Here is a 17,131-nt window from a genome sequence, read left to right as displayed (position 1 = left end):
TTGGTACAAAGGTTTGTTTACACGTCAGTTACTAAGTACTCAGAATACCTCTAACACTGCTGTGCTATTGCATATCCAGAGCAAGCTCACAACATTCTGTCTAGCTTACACGATAAAGCAAAAGTGAAATACCCTGCTTTACAACAGTTTAAACTATTACTGTGAAAGTAAAAAATGATTCATTCACTAAACTTTTACTGAGCACCTACTATATGCAGGCAGTAGAGAAAAAAACAGTGCACAAAAATGAAGTCTTGGTCCACATGGGAGAGGCTGGAAAAGGAACAAATTTGGGGGCTATGGGATTAAAATTAAATAAGTTTAATTTTGAACATATTTTGATATGCCTATTAAACATGAGATATGAAGGAGGCAGCTGAATATGAATTGAAGAAAGTTCTTGGTTAGAGACACATTTGCGGGGGTCATCAGAGTACATGCTCAGGTAGTTAGTGAACCCATAGAATAAACAGGAGTCCAGGAGATGAGACTGAAAAAGGTGATGACAAGAATAGAGCTTGAGAGAAAGCAACAGTGAACCACGGACTAGGACCAGAATCTCCAAAGAATAGGGGAGGTGCTGTGGTCTCATTGAGGACGGCTATCTCTTGCCACAGGTAAGTCCCCAAATCTATCACCTAATAGTGTTGGCATATCATGAAGTTTGGTGTGGAATTTGGTGTAATCATGTTGATTCTACCTAACTCACAGCATTGAATGCGGCAAAGATTTCTTTCATTTTTTTAACAACTATGTATAACTGCACCAAAGAGGCAGGGTTTGCAGCATTGACTGATGGTATGAGTTTCCAGGTGGATTAATATTAAGGAGGAGAGCAGGACATTAGTCTGGAAGAAGCAATGAGGAGCAAAAACAACACCTAGCCTGTCACTAAGTCCATTAGTACAAGAGGTATGGGAAATAAGAGATGCCACTTGGGAGGGCTCTAGGGAAGGAATATAATTAAGGAGAGCCAAATTTCCAGTAGGAAAGGGAAGGTACTATTCAGACAAGATTAAGAATATAACGGATTTTGCTGATTGCAGGTAAGTTTTGGAGTTCATAGAGCAAGTCATACTTTGAATAAGCATAAGAAGGTGCTCTTTGAAAAGGTGGAGGATGGAATCAGTTCGAGATGCACAAAGCTGTGTGGGTACAAGAGACCACAGGGTGAGAGAGGACCCAGAGTCCTTATTTTCTAAGTGTGCTTAATACAGATAGGAACAAAGGGTATGACAGAATTAGTCCCAATGTTCTTTGAGGCAGAATGGTGGGGCTGTATTGAGGAGGGAGGAAGAGCTGGGTCTTCTGTTTTGTGCTCTTCCATGTTGTTCTATAAACTGGAAAAAAGCCTTTGGTACTAATGTAGAAACGCAATCACTTAAAAAACATTTTTATCGTGTAATGTGTTTCCTAAATGGTGACAATCTAGCACTAGGCAGCATGGATTTAATTTTTATTGCAAAAAATATCGGTGAACCCCTACGATTATACTGGATGTGAACGACAATGTAGAGAAAGGAAAGCAGTTATCTCCAGAAAACATAAGCCCTCAAATACAGCTGTGCCCATTGTCCAGCAAGGGAAGAGAAGAGATGTGCCAGTTGCAAAACCTTTTCTTGCTCTTTGGGATTCTAGGAGTTGCATCTTCTCTATCTCCAGAGCAAAGACCAGCTGTCTACTTCTAGTATTCCTATGTTGGGTATTTGTAGTTGAGAAAAACCTGTACCATTTTATAACACTCACCTAACTAAATTATCAGACAATGACACACACATGAGACCATCTTCATTGTTCAAAACGTGGAGGATCTAAGCCCTTTTCCACACCCAACCAGGCTTCCATTTCCTCTCTGTTTAACGAAGTGAGAAAATGTGAGGAAAAAAATAGTAGAGTCAACAGAACTACAAACGACAAAAACATGCTGTATGTGCCACCTCCTCCATCCATGATTATGATAGATGTGCTAATAATTTTTGGGACTCTTTCCTGTTGATCTTTCCCACATGGTACTCCAGACAGTCATTACCAATCGTTTATAATTGGGCCACCCTTGATAACACAAGTGGTACCACCTTTTTAGATAGTAGGTTCTAAAATGGGATAGAATATCATGGGGTTTTAAATACATGCTTGAATGATTTACTTAAAGTACCCACAAGGTCCTGAGATGAGAAAACTCTGGTTTCAAAGTATCTTCTCCAGAAGAGAGGCACACAAGAGGCAATCTAGCATGAGGTACTGCTGGACATTTGCTCACCGATGGTTTAGTTTTGTAGGAAGCCAAATGGCTTCAGTGAGGATGGCTATCTTTTGCCACAGATAAATCCCCAAATCTATCACCTAATAGGGTTGGCATATCATGAAGTATAGCGTGGAATTTGGTATAATCATGGTGGTTCTACCTAACTCACAGCATTGAATGCAGGAAAGATTTGTTTAGGTTTTTAACCTCTAATCTTATATTAAGTTGTTCCCAGATGTATTTTGTTAGGAAGATGTTATTATACTCCCCTAACAATCTTAAGACCACTTTGAGTTTTGGCCTCAGAAAGGCTTTCTTCACCTTTTTATATTTAGAAGGAATGCCTAACGTATTTGGTCAACCACTTAAGCTCAGAGCTTGGAATAATTTAAAGTTTCACTTGGGGAAGCAGACACGGAGCAGATACAGCATTTTTGTTGTTCTCTCTAAATTGAAATTAGATAAGAACATGCATTAAGCTGCTTAGAGATTTGAATTAGAGAAATGATTATCCTAATACACATGATAGGGGAAAGGATCTCAGAGCTCATAATCTCCTGATTCGTATGAAAAACTGTCACTCTGTGGATGTCCATGCTTGACTGGAGGTTCTGAAAAGTAACCTAAGCCTCCTTTTCTCTCTTTTATCCTCTCTGATTGATTGCTGGTTCTTTTGAAAATGATTGTTCCTCTTTAAAACTTTCCGAACATAGCACAATTGATAATCTGTATCATTTGGCACTCTAACTACTCTGCTATTATACTCGGATTCTTATGCCTGAGCATGCCTTTTCGCTATTTGCAGTTGAAATTTATTCAATGAAATGTGAAAGTACTTTGTAAGATACATTTAGAGCATTTGACTTAGGCCAAGCATGCTGAGCTAAAAAGGTTCAGGAAGTTATATTCTTAGATAGTTAATATTGTTCATGACAGGGTACCTTTTCATTTTTGACTGCCTGCTTTTTGACCTCTTGCAATGGCCACCAGAGGGTAGGGAACTCAGTGTGTGAAAGATCATTTCAATGGTGTCTTCATATTTTTGACATCTTTGATGTCAGAACTGCCATAACTAGGGTGAGTAGTCAGGGAGCTGGTCTGAGCTTCATCACCTGACACCTTATACCTCACCCTCTACTGTCTCCAGAAGTAGAACCTTAAAACTATTAGTATTGCTATATGAGCTCACACAGTCTTAGGCCACCCTTTTCCTGAACACCCTTTTCTTTATTTTTCTGTGAAGGAGAATAAGAACTCTATTCCCTGAGAATCAGAAAAAAAAAACTTAGCTGGATATACTTAAGAGGTGGTTATACTCACTCAGCATGTTCAGAGACTGAGGAACCTTAGGAAACAGAACATCAATAATCAGGCTGCTTTAATTCCTCCAAATATTTCAAGGAGTACCCTGGGCCTGAAAGACACCTCCCTCTACCTGGGAGCCAGTGAAAAATCAGTGCTTCAGACTAACAGATCCCCAGTGATTGCAGACAGCACAGCTCATGTGTTTCCAGAGTCTGGTATGTGGCAACGGCTCTATGTGTGCTTGTTTAGTAAATGGGTGAAAGGCAAGATTCAGACATGAGCAGCTGGATGGGTGCCCATATCCAGACTACTGCACACCCACATTCCCTCAAGTGCCTAAAGACAGCTGCCAACCAGATATGCTCTGTAGATTGACATGTGGTAACTGTCAACCCCATTAGAAATTGAAAACACTTTTCCTCATAAATCTCTCTGTAGGCCCCCTTCCTTTTTCTACGGTGGCTGTGCAAATTCTCCTCTAAGATGCCAAGTGGTTGATGTAAGCAACTACTGTGGTCATCTAGAAGCCTCAGGAAGGCTGCTGGAGTTGCCTTTGTGTTGCTGTTTCTGTTTTCTTCTCTCTCATTGAAAAATCTTCTGCAGAGACCGCGTTTCTGAAGCTTGGATCCAAATGACACATTGTTGGCCCTCCCTCCTTCCAGGAGCTGCTGCTCATGGCTTCAGGAAGGAGTCTTGTCATTGCTGCAGAAGCTGCCTTGGGCACCTCTTAGTGTGGCTTTTATGGTAAATTAATGCGTTAGAGGCCTCAATTCTTCTATGAGACCTCCCATATGCACATGCCATTTCCCTTGTAGTTTCTCTCACTAAACAGGAAGAGTGACTTATTTCAGCCAGTAGAGATATGTGCTGATGTGACAAGCAGAGGCATTTGACAGTTCATAACTGCTCTTGCACCTCTGCCAGGAGAATACAACTGGGTTAGCTACCTGGAAGGATGTGGAGAGCTGAGTCATGCAGGTGACAGCAAAGTAACTCCCAGATGTGTGCACCACAGACAATAGCTGGTTAACTCTGAGACCTAGGAGTGTGCTCAGACAAGACCAGGAAAACGGCGCAGTATAATCTAGACAACCAACCTAGAAACTCATAAGCTAAATAAATGCCTACTGTTGTATGTCACTGAGTTTTGGAGTGCTTTGTTACACAGTGTTGTTACGGCAATGGACACCAGACATAGCTACTTTCTTTTGCTGTTGACGGATAGTATAATTCTGTGATTAAGGCACCAGACTCTAGAAGCAACGAGATTGGTTTACATCTTGCCTCTGCCACTCACTAACTGTAGAGAATCACTTAAATTCTCTATACCTCAGTTCCTTCATCTGTAAAATGGAAACAATAGTATCTACCAATAAGCTAATTATCTGAAGAGCTCAGAACTCTCTCTGGCGTATAGTATGCACTATAAATGTGCTATATCATTTGCTAGTATGTTGATTAGCATTGGTGAAAAGTCAGCCAAGTGGTTTGAGCCCGTGTGTCCCAGAGTCTGCCCCTGTCCTCTTAATTAGGGAACGTTAATAGGGTTTTTAAAGGAGTTTCGTTTTTTATTTCGTGTGCTAATACTGCTTTCTTAGGGTGGGCAAGAAGTTTGTTAAGTTGGCCTCAGTGTCTTCTCTCTTCCTATGAGTCAACCTGTGTCATATCTGGAGATATTTATTGAGACTTTTGTCATTTGAATGTCATTTTCCTTAGATTTCAGTGCTTATACAAATATATATATACACAATTAAATTTATATACAATTATATATAGGCAATTTGTATATATATAATTATATATATACTCATATATATACTCAATTATATACAATTATATATAAAATTGAATATATATGTATATTTAATTTTGAAAGATATATGTGAGATTATGGCCAAGTAGCCCTTTGACCCACAGGTAAAACAATATAGTTTCAAATAACCAAATACAACCTTATTTGGATTTTCCACGTATTTAGAATAACCTGGCAGAGTAATATCTTTGTCCCTTTACCCTATTTTGAGTCTATCTCAAAATATGTAATTTGACGCTACTTGGGGAAGTTCCCTGACTTACAGACCATGTTAGTTCTTTGGCTCATGGGACTAAAGATTCTTGGAGCTGGAAAGCACTTCAGAGATTACTCAGTCTTTCCAGTTATAGATAAGGGAACCAAAGATCAGACAAGTAACTTTTTTGTGGTTTTCTTGTGGTTCCAGAGAAAGTTAGCAAAAGAACCTGGGTACGAATACAGAGCTCTCCCAAGACCAGTGGATTCTTACTCTTTTAGTGTTGAATACTTGATATGCACTAGAAAAAATATATAGTGTAAGTTGGACACATAATAAAATACCTATATCACCAAATTTTTGAAGGAGGACATCATCAATGACATAGACTTCTTGTATATACAGCTCTAATCTTAGCCTACTATATCTTGTTGCAACCCTAACCTGATACAATCCCTAAAGAGGTCACCATTTCTCTGAATTTTATATTTACCATTTCACTGCACGTTGTATGTTTACCTAAATTATATATTTAAATAAAAATGGTATATCAGTCTTGCTTTTCCACTGTACATTATATTCCAATATTTATCCACATTCTTGCATGTAGCTGAAGTTCATTTATTTTCATGGTTTAAATTGAGCTTTTTTTTTTGCTATAAGGTAAAAGTACTATGAATTATCTTGATCATGTCTAATGAGACATGTATAAAGTTTATTTAGGGCAAGTGATTACAAGTGGAGTTTCTGGAACATAGGTTAATATACATGCTCAACGTTGTAAGATAATATCAAATTGTGTTTAAAGTGGTTTTTCTTTTCCATGCTCAGCAGCAGGGTTTTAGAATTCTTAACTACTCACAGGATCAATTCTTGGTGTAGTCTTTCAACTAGTAAATATAGTACTAGTAGGTATATTGAATTCTTAACTTGCAGTTCTCTAATGACTAATAAGGTTGGCCATCTTTTCATATATATATTTACCCTTTGTGTTTCCTTTTTAATAAAATGCCTATTTTTGTGTTTTTTGCATTCTAGTTTTCTTTTAGTTGACTTGTAGTTATTAATAAATTCTGGACTCTAATATCTTCTATCAGATACATATGTAACACATTTTCCCAGGTATTTATTGGCTTAACATTTTATGGCATATTTTAATGAATAAAAATTCTTGGTTTTAACATTGTCTTCAGTATGATTTTCGCTACATCGAAGATGCATTTTATTGTATGTCAACCTAGAAAAACGATTATCTCCAAATTATAACCTACTATCTTAGTCAACACTATATCTGAAATGAGAGAATGATTTTTTTAAATCATAGAGATAAAAAACGGAAACCCCTAACACTTTGTTCTAAAAGAATTTGCTCAGATATTGGGTGATGATGATGAGACAGCATAGATGTAACTTAACAGAAATACCAAAAAAAAAAAAAAAATTATTCATTCTCAGCTGTCAACTAATTTAGCTTCCTTGTAACCCTATTAATTATTTTTTGTCCTTCTGAATCTTGAATCTCTTCATCTTCACTACTTCTGAACATATCTCAACATTTAAAACAAAACAAAAAATAAAGCCATGCTTTGATATTTTTTTCTTTTACATTTTTACTGCCTTTACTCAATCTGTTTACATTCCTACACTGCAAAGCTACGTGGGGGTTAACTTCATTGACTTCCTCCACTCTTCTCAAATCATCTCATTAAAGTCATCAATAACCTCCTAATTGAAAAATTCATTAGGCACTTTTCAGTCCTAACATTATTTGATGTCTCTGAAGCATTTGACACTCCTGTTCACTCCATTTTTTCTTGAATATATCTCTGCCCTTGCTTCCCTTTTTTTGTGGTTATTTTCCTAGCTCTCAGAATTCCATCTCAAGGCCGGGCGCGGTGGCTCAAGCCTGTAATCCCAGCACTTTGGGAGGCCGAGACGGGCGGATCACAAGGTCAGGAGATCGAGACCATCCTGGCTAACATGGTGAAACCCTGTCTCTACTAAAAAATACAAAAAAACTAGCCGGGCAAAGTGGCGGGCGCCTGTAGTCCCAGCTACTCGGGAGGCTGAGGCAGGAGAATGGCGTGGACCCGGGAGGCGGAGCTTGCAGTGAGCTGAGATCCCGCCACTGCGCTCCAGCCTGGGCAACAGAGCGAGACTCCATCTCAAAAAAAAAGAATTCCATATCAAGTCTCTTTCATCAATTCACCTCACGTGCACACCTCAAATGGTCATGTTTTCCGGGGTTCTACCATCAACTCTGTATTCTTTCCCTACTGTACTAGAAGGAATGTCATATACTGCCGGGGTTTCAGCTATCTCTTGTCTGTTGAAATATTCATTTATCATGGAAACTCCTTTCCTAAGTTCTTAGACCTTACTTTCTACTGAGCTTCTCCAGTGGCTTCTACTACCACCTATAATTTGATGATTCACAGATCTAGACTACCAGCCCAAAACACTCTCTTGAGCTCTAGACCCTTTTTTCTTAATCCACACTTAACATCTCCTACTAGAAGTTTCTTAGGCACCTTATATTCAACATTTTCCCAATCTGAACCATAATGTCCCCTCCCTCCACCTCCTGAAGCCTCCTCTCACAGTACTTCCTTCTCTGAAAATTAGACAACTGTCTATACAGTTAATCAAGACAGAAAATGGAGAGTCATTCATGAGTCCTCCTTTCTTTTCTCCACTCCATATTGAGCCAGACTGTAAATCTGATCAATTTATTCTCCTTACTATGACTCAAAACTGTTCCTCTTCCTATCTGCTGCTCTTTAATCCAGGCCCTCATCACTTCTTTCCAGCACAAGTCTCTTAGCTAGATTCCCAACTTTGGGTCTTGCTCTGGTCCAGAAGAGTCCATTTGCTGCACTTCCACTAACATATTTTTTTCTAAAAAGTTCATTGATGTCCTTTTTCTGGAGGATAAAAATCCCAACTCCCAATTATGAAATTTAAGATTCTGATGGCCTGGGTCCTCTCTACCCTTCCAACCTCATCTCAAAGCTGTCACCTGCAAGTATCCAATTGATGAATCATACATTTCTACTTCAGATAAAGTTACCTACATGTGTCTTACTTTGTTATACCTCCGTACCTATTCATATGCTTTTCCTTCTGCTACAATTATTCTTTCTTTCATTTCTTTGCCTAATGAATTTCTTTGAGGCATAATAAGTATTCACAGGCACTGCGAAGCCTCTTTATTTTTTCTAGGAAGCATTAGAAATTTTCTCCTCTGTGTTCACTTAGAGCCTTATTTTCCTGTTATAGTACATAACAGAGAACAATAATTACTTGTTTGCATGACAATCTTCACCGTTAAACTGTGAACTCCTCAAGGAAAGTTGCCAAGTTCCAGTTATCATTGTAGCCTCAGTACTTGTAGTTCCCAGTACACAGTGAGCACTTAATTAATGTTTGTGGAAAAGGTTAACTCAATGTGCATGAATATTGTGGCATCACTTCCACAAAAACTTCTGTCTCCCATGACTCCATTAGCAGTTCTAGAACATACAGGCAGTGATAGTTCTGCTTTTCTCTAGGGTGATCAGTCTACATTTAGAATACTTGGTGTAATGCTGCTCTTAGAATAAGGCAGATATAAACTGAAAAACATTAAGAAGAGAGCAATCAGGAACCCAGCATCATGTCAAAGGAGCAATGGTTGGAGAAATGGAAATTATTTTGGTGAGGCATCACAGATAAAAAAGGATTTTAACAGCATCTATTGTAACAGAATTGAGAGTAAGCACTCTTTTTCTAACAAAACACAAAGATGGAAGATCAAAGTTGACAACAAATTCTTTGCTGCTTCTCCCACTGAGAGGTTGAAACTAATTCTCCTCTCCTTGAAGGTGGTTTGCTTGACCAATAGCATGGGATTAAAAGGGTATGGCAAGATTTCCAAGACTATATCAGAGGAAAAAAAAAAAGAATTCCAGCTTCTCCCTTGGTATCTTGGAATGTCTCTTTTTGAAGTGTCCACACTCCAAACTCACTCACTCATTTTCATATTGTGAGAAGTCCAAGGCTCATGAAGAGGACACATGTCGGTGCTGTGCCAGCAAATGCCTAGCTAACAGGCAGCTTCAACTGCCAATGACTTGTGAACCATTTTGGATTCCCAGTTTAGTAGATAATTTAGATGACTGCAGCCACATGAAAAGTGTAGGCAAGACCCAATCAGCCAGATTCTTTCTGAATTCCTGATCCACAAATTTCTGTGCAAAATAAAATGTATTTTAAAAAATAAATTACTACATTTGGGGCTTTTAACTACTAAAATGAGGTGGTTTGTTACCCAGAAACAGACAGCTAAAGCAACCACTACAAATGTTGGTTGATTGATTTGGTAACCATAAACCGTTGTGACAAAAACTGACTTGTACCACTCAGATCTTTCTTCAAGAAAGGTTTTGCCAGCCAGTTATAAGGAATGTGATCATCTGGCACCCTCCAGCTGTTAGCTCCTTCAGAGTCTACCTCATATCTGAGCTGTGAGCTTGCTCTTTTCAGATAAGGCCCCGGCCAATGACTGAGTAGCCATTGCCATAAGGCAATGGTAGCCAATGCCACATTCTTAAGTGTCCCCAGTCAATGGCTAACCAAAACGGGGTGTGAAGGTCTATCTCAAGTGTGTCCAGCCAGCAGCCCATAGGCTGCATGCGGTTCAGGATGGCTTTGAATGTGGCCCAACACAAATTCATGGATTTTCTTAAAACATGAGATTTTGTTGTGATTTTTTCAAAGGTCATCAGCTACTGTTAGTGTTAGTATATTTTATGTGTGGCCCAAGACAATTCTTCTTCTCCCAATATGGCCCAGGGAAGCCAAAAGACTGGACATCTCTGGTCTAGCCATTTCTGTACAACTGAGGACTCCCTGAATGATCAATCTTTGCTCTAGAACACCTCTCTTAGCCTGGTGGAGACTTCATCTGTCTGCATCATGAGTGATGTCTCCACTTGCCCAGTACTGCTGCCTCTCTCTTCACATGTATATTCCCCAATAAACCTTTCATGTACCCATTCCATCTCAGTATCTGCTTTGGAAAGAACACAAGACATACAACAATCTTGCACTATTTTAAGCACATTATAATAGCAAAGAGCAACTTTGCAGACATGGTAGCAAAACAAGCCCATGAACACTTGTGTGGCTATTGGTCCCAGTTATTAATGGCTTAAGGTCATTGCTTGTTTTACTGTGTTGAAGTAAAGTATGGCAATGCCTTCATTATTGGCTACCTATACACTTAGCAAATAGAACTGAAAATAAAAGGAGGGAATGAGACTTACACAGAAAGCACCAGGATCTTGATTCTGCATCTGCCTGAAGTGGCAGGACACTCAGTAGAATGATAAGCATTTAACAAAGATCCAGTTGGCCTTGTAAGACATTGGCTGATTTTCCTAAACTTTAATCCAACTTCAGTAATTTCCCAACTTTATTGGAAATCCTCATCAGACACTGCTTGCTTAAAAATATGTGGGCTAAGAAGGCAGGTCTGATAACAATTACAAGGCATTTATGAAGGAACCTTGAGACTGAATCTTTTGAAGAACAAGACACATTTTCATAGAAGCTGAAATTGTCTCTTTTTTACTAAGTTCAAAGACAGTAATTTTTTCATGTTATCCTCATAGAAGAATTGATGTTAAGATGACTGTGCTACCCAAAGCAATCCACAGATGCCACAAAATCCCAAATCAAAATGCCAAAGATATTCTTCAGAGAAAGAGAAAAAAACAATTCTAAAATTTGTATGGAACCACAAAAGACCCTGAATAGCCAAGGCAGTACTTAGCAACAATAACAAAGCTGGAGACATCACACTACCTGACTTCAAAATATACTGCAAAGCTATAGTAAGCAAAACAGCATGGTATTGGTATAAAAACAGACATACAGACCAATGAAACGGAATAGAGAACCCATAAATACATCCTCATATTCAGAGCAAACTGATTTTCAACAAAGGTGCTGAGACTATACATTGGGAAAAGGATACCCTTTTCAATAAGTGATGCAGAAAAAAACTGGATCTCCATAGGCAGAAAAATAAAACTATACCCTTATCTCTAATCATTTACAAAAATCAACTTAAAATGAATTAGACTTAAATGTAAGACCTGAAGCTACAAAACTACTAGAAGATAACTTAGGAGAAATGTTTTAGGACATTGGTCTAGGCAAAAATTTTATGGGTAATTCTTCAAAAGCACAGGCAGCAATAAAAAATAGACAAATATTCTAGATATCCCCTTGTTAGATGAATAGCTTGCAAATATTTTCTCCCATTCTAACAAGTGGATATCCAGAATATACAAGGAGCTCAAACAACTCAACAATAAAAATCTGATTAAAAATGGACAAGTAATCCGAATAGACATTTCTCAAAAGCCATACCAGTGGCCAAGAGGTACATGAAAACAATGTTCAACATCACAAATTACCATGGAAATGCAAATCATAACCACAATGAGTTATTTTCTCATCCCAGTTAGAATGCCTATTATCAAAAATAACTGCTAGCAAGGATGCAAGAAAAAAGGAACTGTTACTGTTTTTTAAGGAATCAAATCTTTTTTTTTCAACTTTTATTTTAGATTTAGGGGGTACATGTGTAGGTTTGTTACCTGGGTATATTGCATGATTCTGAGATTTGGGGTATGAATTATCCCATTACTGGGCAGAGTACCCAACAGTTTTTCTACCCTTACCTCTCTCTCTTGCTCACCTCTAGTCCTCCAAAAAGGGAACTCATACACTGCTGGTAGGAATGTAAATTAGTACAGCAATTATAGAAAACAGTATGGAGGTTTCTGAAAAAAACTAAAAATAAAACTACCATACAATCCAGCAATCCCACTACTGGGTATTCATCCAAAGGAAAGGAAGTATATGGAAGAGATACCTGCACCCCCAAGTTCATTGCAGCTCTAATAACAATACCAAAGATACAGAATTGCCTAAATGTCCACCAACAAATAAATGCGTAAAGAAAATATGGTACATAGGTACACACACACACACGCAATGAAATTCAGCTATTTGTTCAGCATGAGTAAGCCTTGAGGACATTAAGTCAGGCACAGAAAGATAAACACTGCATGTGTAGGAGCTAAAAAAAAAAAAGTGAGCTCATAGAAGGGGGAACTAGAACTGTGATTGTTAGAAGCTGGAAGGGTAGGAAGGAAAGGAGGATAAAGAGGTTGGTTAATGAATAGAAAATTACAGCTAGATGGCAGGAATGAGTTCTGGTGTTCTGTAGGGTAAGTATGGTTAACAATAATTTTTAGTTTTATTTTTATGTATTTAGGGGGTACAAGTGCAGTTTTGTGACATGAAAATATTGCACAGAGGTGAAGTCTGGGCTTTTAGCCTACCCATCATCTGAATAGCATACATTGTACCCAACAGGTAATTTTTCAACCCTCACCCTCCTCCCACTCTTCCACCTTTTAGTGTCTCCAATGTCTATTATTCCACTCTCTATGTCCATGTGAACCCATTGTTTAGCTCCCATTTGCAAGTGAAAACATGCAGTATTTGACTTTCTGTTTGTGAGTTATTTCACTTAGGATAATGGCCTCTAATTCCATCGAAGTACGTTGCTAAAAGACATGATTTCATTCTTTTTTATAGATGAGTAGTATTCCATTGTGTGCATATATATACATATATATATACACACACACACAATTCCATCATATATATATCTACATATGTAGGCTATATATATATACACACACACACGACATTTTCTTTATTCAATCATCAATTGATGAACACTTAAGTTGATTCCATGACTGTGCTATTGTGAATAGTACTGTGATACATATAACAGCATAACAGCACAGGTATCTTTTTTATATAATGATTTATTTTCCTTAGGGTAGACACCCAGTGGTGAGATTGCTGGATCATTTGGTGGTTCTATTTTTAGTTCTATTGAGAAATCTCCATAGTGTTTTCCATAGAGGCTGTACTAATTTACATTCCCACCAACAGTGTATAAGTGTTCTCTTTTCTCCACATCCTAGCCAACATCTATTGTTTTTTGACTTTTTAATAATAGCCATTCTGACTGGTGTAAGATGGTATCTTGTTGTGGTTTTAATTTGCATTTCTCTGATGATTAGTGATGTCGAGCATTTTTCACATGTTTAAAGATACAGTTGTATGTTGTCTTTTGAAAAACACCTGTTCCTGTCCTTTACTCACATTTTAATGAGTTTGTTTTTCTTGAGTTTCTTGTAGATTCTGGATATTAGCCCTGTGTCAGACATATAGTTTGCAAATATTTTCTTCCATCCTATAGGTTGTTTACTGATCATTTATTTTGTGGTGCAGAAGCCTTTTAGTTTTAAGTCCTATTTGTCTATTTTTGGTTTTGTTGCATTTGCTTTTGAGGGTTAACAATAATACATATTTCAAAAAAACTAGAGGAGAGGATTTTGAATGTTCACACACAAAGAAAAAATGTTCAAGGTATTAGATTTGCTAATTATCCTGATTTGATCATTACACATTGTATACATGTATCAAAATATCATTGTATCCCATAAATATGTACAATTATTACATGTTAACTAAAAAAGGAAAAAAATATGGTCATTTTTTTCAAGTGTGCTATGGTAACTACGAAGAAAATGTGTATATGTGTGTGTGTATGTGTTTGAGTTTAGAGAGAGAGGGTAATAATTAGTCTATGATTTAAAAATAGGAATTATATATTCTACTGGCATTCTGTCCTTTGGTCTCACATTTATAGAAATATTTGCCTTTTCTCTGACAGTTATTTTACCAGGGAAGAGAAGAATGCCGGGAGAAGAACGTGATTCCTCTGTTCAAATATTAGAAGAATTACGAGAAATTATATTTGTTATAGCAAAAGTTGTTATAAGAGCCAGAGGGTAAAATTGGTCCGATATGTATTTGGAAGCTAGACAGAAAAAATTTGCATAAACATTTTTTGGAATTGTTTCAAGATAGATGCAATAGTTTGCTTTGATAGGTAGTGTGTTTTCTATTGCTAGGGAAAACCAAGCATAACCCTGGCAATTAATTACTTGATGGAGAGAATATTAGAAGGCATTCAAGTAAACCTAGAACAGCAGGCTTTAAAGTCTCTCCACCAGAAATTCTACAAATACTGAAGAAACAGTAAGACAAATATGAAGGTATTGTGAGGAACTCTCCCACTCTAAATATAAATATAATGTAACAGGAATTACATTACCATAATCAAATGTTAGTTCTGGTTCCCATTTTGTCAGGTATAAAGCTCTGCTGATATCTTTAAAATTATTTTTTTTGTAAAGCCAGCCAAGCATGAAATAACTTCATAGCTGCTTTAGCAAAGACTAATTCAGGAAATTACACTAATGAGCGGCTAATAAGACACACTAAGATGAGCCTAGAAGCACGCATCTTTTTCAGAGGAAGCTGGTGAATACTGTGCCTGTAAGTGAGAGGTTTATGTTCTCATTTTCTAAGGAAAGGTTTTCAGAAATGTATCAGTAGGGGGCATTGGTGTTCTATCAGCAGGAGAGCTAGACCCAGAGAAGTGCTCTCGGTAATTGAGCACTTAGAAATAATCAACAAGTCAAAGCAGATAAGAAACTATTTTTTTCTTAGAAAAAATTCACATAGAAATGTCATCTGTTCTAAATGAAACTTTAGAAAATGAAAGTACATTATGTACATATTCGGTTTTTCCAAGATAAATGAAAGATGCTAGAGGTTTTAAAACAAGTTTTTAAAAGAGAGACTAATATCGCAGCAGCTGCAGATTCAGCACTTCCAATCCCAGGAATTGAGAAGAAAGCTGAATTTGCATCATGGTGAACTAGCATCACTAATGCTTACAGCTCCCATCTAACTGTCATGAGAGTGAAATTAAACAGTTCTCCCTGTGTTTGAAACTTATTCAGTACAACAAATACTGGTCTGTTCTTCCCTCTCCCCTTCTACCCATATAGGCAAAGTCAAACAATCATGAAAGGAATGGGGGGGGGGAAAAAGTAAAATATGCAAATGTGGAATGCAGAGATGAGCTAAAGAGCTGCATTTATTTACCTTAGACACACAAGACTCACAATTTTTCATGGATAGAAAGATTGTTAAACGCCGTTGAAAATAAATGCAATTATTTCCACATCTGCCATGATATAAATGCTAGATGTCAGGTATAATTATGTATGAATTATCATACTTTATAGAAAAACTTGATATCACAGTTTTTTTAATCTCTGTACTCAGAATATGTTAGTTCTACAACTTAGAAATTAGAATCCTGAGACTTACTGAAATTCGGGATCTTAAGAAACAGCAAAAAGTAAGGACATTTAAACACAGATACACACATCTATACATTTCTTTGATTCAAGTCTATTTGGAGAATAAGAAGGCAGACTAATTCTCACCCACTTTTAAGGTTCATTCAGATTTCACCTTCATTTATTTAACACAAATCAATGAAGTCACTTCTAAGTAACTAGCAGACAAAGGCTAGGTATTCTGGTCTAGAATTTGTCTTGGCCTATGGGGCCATATTCTGAACTCCTGAAACAGGAATTTCTAGTTGAGATTCTCTCTCTCTCTCTCTAATGCCTGAGATATATATCTCAACTTAAGCCCTTATAGTATTAAGGTACAGAACTTTTGTTTGGTTTTTTACAAAAATACACTTGGAGATTGGAGAAAAGGTAAAACCCCAAGTCAATAAAAGGAGGGCTAAATGGCTCTGCATTTTTAACAAATTATAAATTTGTAAATTGGGAGAGAGAAAAGGTGGGAAGCCATTGAGATAGTTCTCTGGAGGTGAAGTAGCCATTAAAACTTTCCACATAATGAGAAAGCTTTTTAGAGGTAAACTCACCCTCTTCTCCTTATACTTTCTACAAACAACTGCCTTGTGAGTGGGTATGTGTATGTTACAAATAGTGGCGGGGAGAAAACCAACATCTTAGCTCCATGTTGATGACGCGTGGAAAAGGATAAGAACTTGAATGACAGAGAAGTACAGAGGAGTCACACAAACTAAGCCAAATATGCAGAATCAGGAGCATGAAGCTAGAGGTGACCATGTAAATGTAAATCCTTTCATTCCTTGCCTCTCACCACCTTCTCCCTACCCCAAGAAATCACAGAAATACTGGGTAGGACTCTGGACCTCTGCAAGTACAGAATGGAGGACTGAGTCGGTATTATAATGATATTAAGGGGTCAAGTAGCCTTAGCTGACTTTGGAATTACATGGGGGCAAAGTCCAAAAATGATTTTCAAGCCATGTTTAAAGGGTAATCTTGTCTTCATTATACCCTTCAATGCAAAGGTATTCTGGCCACTTTCTGAATAACTGAGGTCCTGAGATTCTGGTCTCTACTTCTGTCTTAGATAATTTTGTGCAGCTGTATCACAATACTTGAGACTTACAATGGAGAGTCCTGGAGGGTGAAAAGTCCAATATCAAGGAGGTGGCATCTGGTAAGGACCTTCTCGCTAAAACATTACATGGCAGAAGGTGAGAGAAAGAGCAATAGCAAGAGAGGGCCAA

At 37.6% G+C, this 17,131-nt stretch overlaps 1 protein-coding gene across 4 annotated transcripts in view; it reads right to left on the bottom strand.

Annotated features, from left to right (window-relative positions):
* LOC105480979 (phospholipid phosphatase related 1) overlaps positions 1–17,131 on the bottom strand; it is a 292,606-nt gene that overhangs the window by 73,492 nt on the left and 201,983 nt on the right. Inside the window, exon 1 of one of the 4 annotated variants that reach the window (XM_011740209.3) lies at positions 8,863–8,879. The exons of the other annotated variants lie outside the window; for them this stretch is intronic. The gene's annotated coding sequence lies outside the window, so the exon portion shown is untranslated. Of the gene's footprint in view, positions 1–8,862; positions 8,880–17,131 lie in introns of those variants that run through there. 4 annotated transcript variants of the gene reach the window in all.

The sequence above is a fragment of the Macaca nemestrina genome, chromosome 14 (genome assembly GCF_043159975.1).
Source record: "Macaca nemestrina isolate mMacNem1 chromosome 14, mMacNem.hap1, whole genome shotgun sequence".
Classification (NCBI taxonomy): Eukaryota; Metazoa; Chordata; class Mammalia; order Primates; family Cercopithecidae; genus Macaca; species Macaca nemestrina.
This window is presented reverse-complemented; position numbering and strand designations above follow the sequence as displayed.